This window comes from Cherax quadricarinatus, chromosome 42 (assembly GCF_038502225.1).
Source record: "Cherax quadricarinatus isolate ZL_2023a chromosome 42, ASM3850222v1, whole genome shotgun sequence".
Classification (NCBI taxonomy): Eukaryota; Metazoa; Arthropoda; class Malacostraca; order Decapoda; family Parastacidae; genus Cherax; species Cherax quadricarinatus.
The window spans coordinates 2,441,193-2,448,621 of record NC_091333.1 but is presented as its reverse complement, the minus strand read 5'-3'; the positions used below and the strand labels follow the sequence as shown (position 1 = coordinate 2,448,621).

General features: G+C 44.0%; 1 non-coding gene across 1 annotated transcript; it reads right to left on the bottom strand.

Moving 5' to 3' along the window:
* Positions 1 to 2,650: 2,650 nt before the first annotated feature.
* Positions 2,651 to 2,722, bottom strand: TRNAA-UGC (transfer RNA alanine (anticodon UGC)). The gene has a single exon. It is a non-coding gene; the product is annotated as a tRNA-Ala (tRNA).
* Between the last annotated feature and the right edge of the window lie 4,707 nt (positions 2,723 to 7,429).

The window sequence follows — 7,429 nt, the reverse complement described above, 5'->3', positions numbered from 1 at the left end:
AGATGAACAAGGAGGCTTTAGGAAAGGTAGGGGGTGTGTGGACCAGGTGTTTACAGTGAAACATATAAGTGAACAGTATTTAGATAAGGCTAAAGAGGTCTTTGTGGCATTTATGGATTTGGAAAAGGCGTATGACAGGGTGGATAGGGGGGCAATGTGGCAGATGTTGCAAGTGTATGGTGTAGGAGGTAGGTTACTGAAAGCAGTGAAGAGTTTTTACGAGGATAGTGAGGCTCAAGTTAGAGTATGTAGGAAAGAGGGAAATTTTTTCCCAGTAAAAGTAGGCCTTAGACAAGGATGTGTGATGTCACCGTGGTTGTTTAATATATTTATAGATGGGGTTGTAAGAGAAGTAAATGCGAGGGTCTTGGCAAGAGGCGTGGAGTTAAAAGATAAAGAATCACACACAAAGTGGGAGTTGTCACAGCTGCTCTTTGCCGATGACACTGTGCTCTTGGGAGATTCTGAAGAGAAGTTGCAGAGATTGGTGGATGAATTTGGTAGGGTGTGCAAAAGAAGAAAATTAAAGGTGAATACAGGAAAGAGTAAGGTTATGAGGATAACAAAAAGATTAGGTGATGAAAGATTGAATATCAGATTGGAGGGAGAGAGTATGGAGGAGGTGAACGTATTCAGATATTTGGGAGTGGACGTGTCAGCGGATGGGTCTATGAAAGATGAGGTGAATCATAGAATTGATGAGGGAAAAAGAGTGAGTGGTGCACTTAGGAGTCTGTGGAGACAAAGAACTTTGTCCTTGGAGGCAAAGAGGGGAATGTATGAGAGTATAGTTTTACCAACGCTCTTATATGGGTGTGAAGCGTGGGTGATGAATGTTGCAGCGAGGAGAAGGCTGGAGGCAGTGGAGATGTCATGTCTGAGGGCAATGTGTGGTGTGAATATAATGCAGAGAATTCGTAGTTTGGAAGTTAGGAGGAGGTGCGGGATTACCAAAACTGTTGTCCAGAGGGCTGAGGAAGGGTTGTTGAGGTGGTTCGGACATGTAGAGAGAATGGAGCGAAACAGAATGACTTCAAGAGTGTATCAGTCTGTAGTGGAAGGAAGGCGGGGTAGGGGTCGGCCTAGGAAGGGTTGGAGGGAGGGGGTAAAGGAGGTTTTGTGTGCGAGGGGCTTGGACTTCCAGCAGGCATGCGTGAGCGTGTTTGATAGGAGTGAATGGAGACAAATGGTTTTTAATACTTGACGTGCTGTTGGAGTGTGAGCAAAGTAACATTTATGAAGGGATTCAGGGAAACCGGCAGGCCGGACTTGAGTCCTGGAGATGGGAAGTACAGTGCCTGCACTCTGAAGGAGGGGTGTTAATGTTGCAGTTTAAAAACTGTAGTGTAAAGCACCCTTCTGGCAAGACAGTGATGGAGTGAATGATGGTGAAAGTTTTTCTTTTTCGGGCCACCCTGCCTTGGTGGGAATCGGCCGGTGTGATAATAAAAATAAATATATATATTCCATGTGGGTTCCTTTGTGTTATATATAATTAAGTTTAACCAAATGTATATATCTAGGTAAACAGTACAGTATAATGTGAAGCAGAAGTGGGTCAGAAGAATGTTGTAGAGAACACAAGTGTATAGAAGAGGATGTCCTTTTAGTATATGCTCCTCTGTCAATGAAATACACATGTACAAGGAAGGATGTAACTGAATCTTCTGTAATCTGTCTCCAGTGCTTCCAACTTTACCCTCTTTCTACCATGGATCGCTTGTATGCAGGAATGGGGATAAGGAAGGTTCCCTGGGCTGTGCTTGGGAAATTCTTACATATTGATCACTGGATCCTGAACGTGACGGTGCTAGATCACCGATTACGTCCGCATAAATATTAATTAGCTTCGGATATGAGGAAGTAGAAGCGAGAAACAGGAATTACTCTGGTGAGAACATTCTCTCTTGGTGAGACGTCTTTGCTACCCAGTATGCGGTAGGGAATAAATTAGTTTCATTCTGCGATTACGCACACGTCAGGGAAAGTATTAATGCTGGCTTCTGCTCACTGATAAAGCATTCCGAGAGAACCCAGGATTGATTCCCAAGCGAGACAAGAAATACTACTGTATGATACAGCATCCTTAAACCTACTGCCCCTGTTCGCCGAGCAGTTAGCACCGTAGGTACCTAGGGATTTGTCAGGCGTTGTTGGCTGCAACCTAGGCAAGAGGACAGGACCTCAGTGAAAATAATTTTTTGGGTTATCCTGTATGAATAACTCTCCGAGGTTAATTAATCCAGAGAAAGTCTACAAGCCGTCCCAGACATGTCTCAGAATATGTTGGCTAGAATCATAAAATAAAGAGTGGAATAGTGTGTAATTACATGTGTGTAATTTCCTAAACAGAACTTTGTATTAGAGGTGTGAATTAGAATGTTAGATAAAACCAGGAAATAGCGTTTAATTATCCAGTTGTAGTCACAAAAACAGAACTATGCTAGGTTCCGCGTTCCTCATTTAATGTCATTATTATCAGTACCCCTACACTTTCCCTCTAACGTAATATTACTAATAATGCAAGTGAAACACTTTCTGTATTCTTTTGTATCATTCCATTGTCTTACCAGTCTGCGAAGGAAAACTTTATAGTGTCCTTTAGGGACCTCTCTCTGCTTAAAAATACATCACTAATCATATCGACGTTTGGAGGTGCCGGGGATCGAACCCGGGGCCTCTTACATGCAAAGCAAGCGCTCTACCACTGAGCTACACCCCCTCCTTCACCGGTGCTTATGTATATTAAATATGAATAGCTTAGGTTGGTTACTTAGTTGATGGAGTGGCTTTTTTTTTAGGTTGGTTAGTTGATGGAGTGGTGGTTGCTTGGTAGGGTGGTTGGCTAGTTAGTATGGCGGTGGTTATTAATACTGTATATTGTAGCTGAAATTTGGTTAGGTTGATTAATGGGGTTTAATTAAAGCCTGTCGACTAGGGTCATTAAGACTGCACATAAGTTTTCCACCACCAGACAAAAATACTTGAATCTCTAAAATAGGTGTAACTCTCAGCATATATACGCTGAGAGAAATACTACACCTCTCTTAGTATACATCCTTCAAGACAGTTTTTATTTAGATTATTCTTGTCCCTCATGGTACTCTTTTCTAACAAAGAGAAAAAAACGAAGGAGAAGCAGCTGAATGTTATATAGACAGAGTAAAAAATGCTCACAATCAGTGTCCAGAATATCTTGCTGCCAGGTTTGTCAAAGTTGGGAACCCACAACTAGTATGGTACTAGGGGGAGTGAACATAATTTTGTAGCACTTACAGTAGGTGGTCAGGCCTCAAACGCCTGTTGTACAGCAATAAAGGAGTGGAACGGTTTACCTGCAAATGTCAAGGCCTCTAATCAGTCCTAAGATGAACCAGTTCAGGAAGAGAGCTAAAAGGTTCCTGATAAATTGAAGCTATATAAAGGGAGAAGAGTGATTACTTGTATAGGTAACATTCCTGTACCTGTTATTGTAAGCTATTTTCTGTATTTAGCGTTCATGTAAATAACTCAGTTGAGTTATTTAAGTAAGTTTATTCAGGTAAGTTATTTAAGTAAGTTTATTCAGGTATACACAGTTACATAGATTATCATATATAGCAGCATATGTGTAGAGAACCTGGGATAACCCAAAAAAAAAGTCAGAGTGACTTATTTCCATTGGGATCCTTGTGATAATTATTATTTATATTTAAAAGTTAAAAACAGGTAAGTATCTTAACTATGTAAAAGAAGTTAAAATAAAAGACGATAAACTAAATAAAAGAAGATATACGAGCTGTGGCTCGTACGTTGGTTTGCGTGCAGCCAGCAGCAACAGCTTGGTTGATCAGGCTCTGATCCACCAGGAGGCCTGGTCACAGACCGGGCCGCGGGGGCGTTGACCCCCGGAACTCTCTCCGGGTAAACTCCAGGTAAAATCTTGACAGATTTCTACTGTATCTTAAAGTTTATGCTGCTGTTATAGTATATAGTAGGTCCCACTCAAACACCATTTTTATGATTTTGTCGTATTATGTGACCTGGGGAAGAAGACGCACCCAATCTTCATTCTTCTCCGTGATTCGTAGTTGAGTCGTCAGGGTTTCGAACCTACAACTGAAAGTTCACAAATCGATTCCCAAGCCCTGGCTGTACGTATGGGCAAGTCTCCTTGTAATTGCTGCCCCCATTTAACTTACATTTAAAATTGCTAACTGGATGTTAGTCACTTGTTGTGAGTTGCATCCTGAGATAAAGACTTATTTGTTTTTTAAATGAGACCTGCTAAAATTCATATCTTGGGCAAAAATTTAGACGTCTAAGAAAACTCGAGACAAAATAGAAGTTTTTGTGTGGAAGTGTATCTAATGATTTTAATTAAAAGAATGCACCAGTAAACTGCTGGTGGTGGGTGTGGCTAAGTTGTCTCAACTTGACGTAATCTTCATATGGGGATATGGCAGCCACCCCAGTTTTGAGCAGCATTCGTACTGTAACTGATTCATGTATCCTTGTTAATATATTTCTTGTAACTTACAGAGTGTACAACTCAGCGTAAGGCGTTACTAACGTCCAAACAAACCGGTAAATGTTATACCACAGTCCTCTTAAAATAGTTTACCGTGTATCTTGCTCAAATATTTTTTTTTTTAATGATTTACATTTATTAACTTGTGGCCATACAACCCGTGCATTTTGCATCACAGATAATCGGCAACTGGAAACGACGTGATATATATATATATATAAATGCTGGTTTTTGCTTGAGTTAATTATTTTGGTCAGGAAATATGTGCACTGGGGTAAAACATTCCTTTGTGACGCTTCTTAGGATGAGAACTGCACTGAGACTAACGGCCAGGAGCTAAGACTCGACCCCTGCAACCACAAATAGGTGAGTACCTGTTGTCCCTGTTCACCTAGCAGAAACTAGGTACCTGAGTGTTAGCCGGCTGCTGTGGGTCGCATCTTGGAGAAGAGAACAAAGGGCCACAATGTAAATAAGCTACAGTGAATGACTTTCTTGGGTTATTCTGGGTTAATAGCTCCCTGTGGCTAATAATGGGATCCATAAACAATGTTTAAGGGCCACACTGGAAATAAGACACTTTGTCTGACTTTTTCGGATTATCCTGGGTAATCTACACATATGCTGCTATGTATGATAATTTATATAACTGCATTTATGTGTTCCTGTACCTGAATAAACTTACTAATCTCAATGGTAAACAAGTCACATTGTTTTACTTTACCATGTTATCCTAGGTTAAATTTACATAATATACCATATATGTGTCCATAATACCTGTATTTCATTTAGGTAACTGCGACAAAATAAACTTGTGCACGAAACCTATTTCGAAACTTATCTCGACTTTGTCTTTCAATGTAGGACTGCAGATGGGATGTTATAAGTCAGTTATCCCTGCCCGAGTCTCGTTTTCTTTCACACTGATTTAAGAGCATGGATGCTATGCTTGAACATGTTGACTCTTCCATTAAGGAAATACTTTGAATGGGATGCAATGAGGTTTAATCCAAGGACGAGGGAGGAATCATCTAATTCCTTGGATCAAAAGTCCCTCCCCAGCATCAGGAAGCCTCCCTTGAATGGACTAGGTTTCAAATAATCTGTGGTGTACAGTACTGATTGGATGACGACGAAGTGTCAGGGGCCCAAGACTGTTCAACTGCCTCCCGGCATACATAAGGGGGATTACCAATAGACCCCTTGTTGTCTTCAAGAGGGAGCTGGACAGACACCTAAATTCAGTACCTGACTAACTAGGCTGTGGTTCATACATCGGTTTACGTGCGGCCAGCAGTAACAGCCTGGTTGATCAGGCTCTGATCCACCGCGAGGCCTGGTAATGGACCGGGCCACAGGGGCGTTGACCCCCGGAGCACCCTCAGGTATCTGCAACACTTGGGAATCTTTGCTTGCCGAAATTTTTCGGTTGCGCAGGAGGTTTCTTCTGTCCAATACGAGGTGAACCAACCATACCACGGGCGGGGATAGAACCCGCGATCAGAGAGTCTCAAAACTCCAGACCGTCGCGTTAGCCACTAGACCAGCTAGCCACAATAAGATTCGTCCAACTAGGTATATTTCTACACCATAGGAAGGTTAGCACAGGCACCACTGTGACCACAAATGCAAGTTTTTACAGACAAATCTCCAGCTAGCGTGGCCGTGATGAACTCTAGCTCAAGTCCTCTCAAAGCCGTTAACATGGTGTAGAAATATACCTAGTTGGACGGATCTTATTGTGGCTAGCTGGTCCAGTGGTTAACGTGGCAGTCTGGAGTTTTGAGACTCTCTGATCGCGGGTTCTATCCCCGCCCGTGGTATGGTTTGTTTGCAATCGTGTCATTACGATTTCGTGAGTCAATACGAGGTGATTGGAGACTGGAAGGAGTGGAGATGAAATTTGGCCATGTTTCCTGACACCTGCTGCTCTTCTACACCCAGCAGTAAGGGGCACCTGGGTGTTAGTCGACTGGTGTGGGTGGCATCCTGGGTGTTAGTCGACTGGTGTGGGTGGCATCCCGGGTGTTAGTCGACTGGTGTGGGTGGCATCCTGGGTGTTAGTCGACTGGTGTGGGTGGCATCCTGGGTGTTAGTCGACTGGTGTGGGTGGCATCCCGGGGGGACAAGAGTGAAAGATCACAGTGGAAAAAAGTTTTTGCTGACGCACTAACTTTACTGGGTTATCCTGGGTGACTAACCCTCCCTAACCCAGGTTATCCTGGGTGACTAACCCTCCCTAACCCGGGTTATCCTGGGTGACTAACCCTCCCTAACCCGGGTTATCCTGGGTGACTAACCCTCCCTAACCCGGGTTATCCTGGGTGACTAACCCTCCCTAACCCGGGTTATCCTGGGTGACTAACCCTCCCTAACCCGGGTTATCCTGGTTGACTAACCCTCCCTAACCCGGGTTATCCTGGGTGACTAACCCTCCCTAACCCGGGTTATCCTGGGTGACTAACCCTCCCTAACCCGGGTTATCCTGGGTGACTAACCCTCCCTAACCCGGGTTATCCTGGGTGACTAACCCTCCCTAACCCGGGTTATCCTGGGTGACTAACCCTCCCTAACCCGGGTTATCCTGGGTGACTAACCCTCCCTAACCCGGGTTATCCTGGGTGACTAACCCTCCCTAACCCGGGTTATCCTGGGTGACTAACCCTCCCTAACCCGGGTTATCCTGGGTGACTAACCCTCCCTAACCCGGGTTATCCTGGGTGACTAACCCTCCCTAACCCGGGTTATCCTGGGTGACTAACCCTCCCTAACCCGGGTTATCCTGGGTGACTAACCCTCCCTAACCCGGGTTATCCTGGGTGACTAACCCTCCCTAACCCAGGTTATCCTGGGTGACTAACCCTCCCTAACCCGGGTTATCCTGGGTGACTAACCCTCCCTAACCCGGGTTATCCTGGG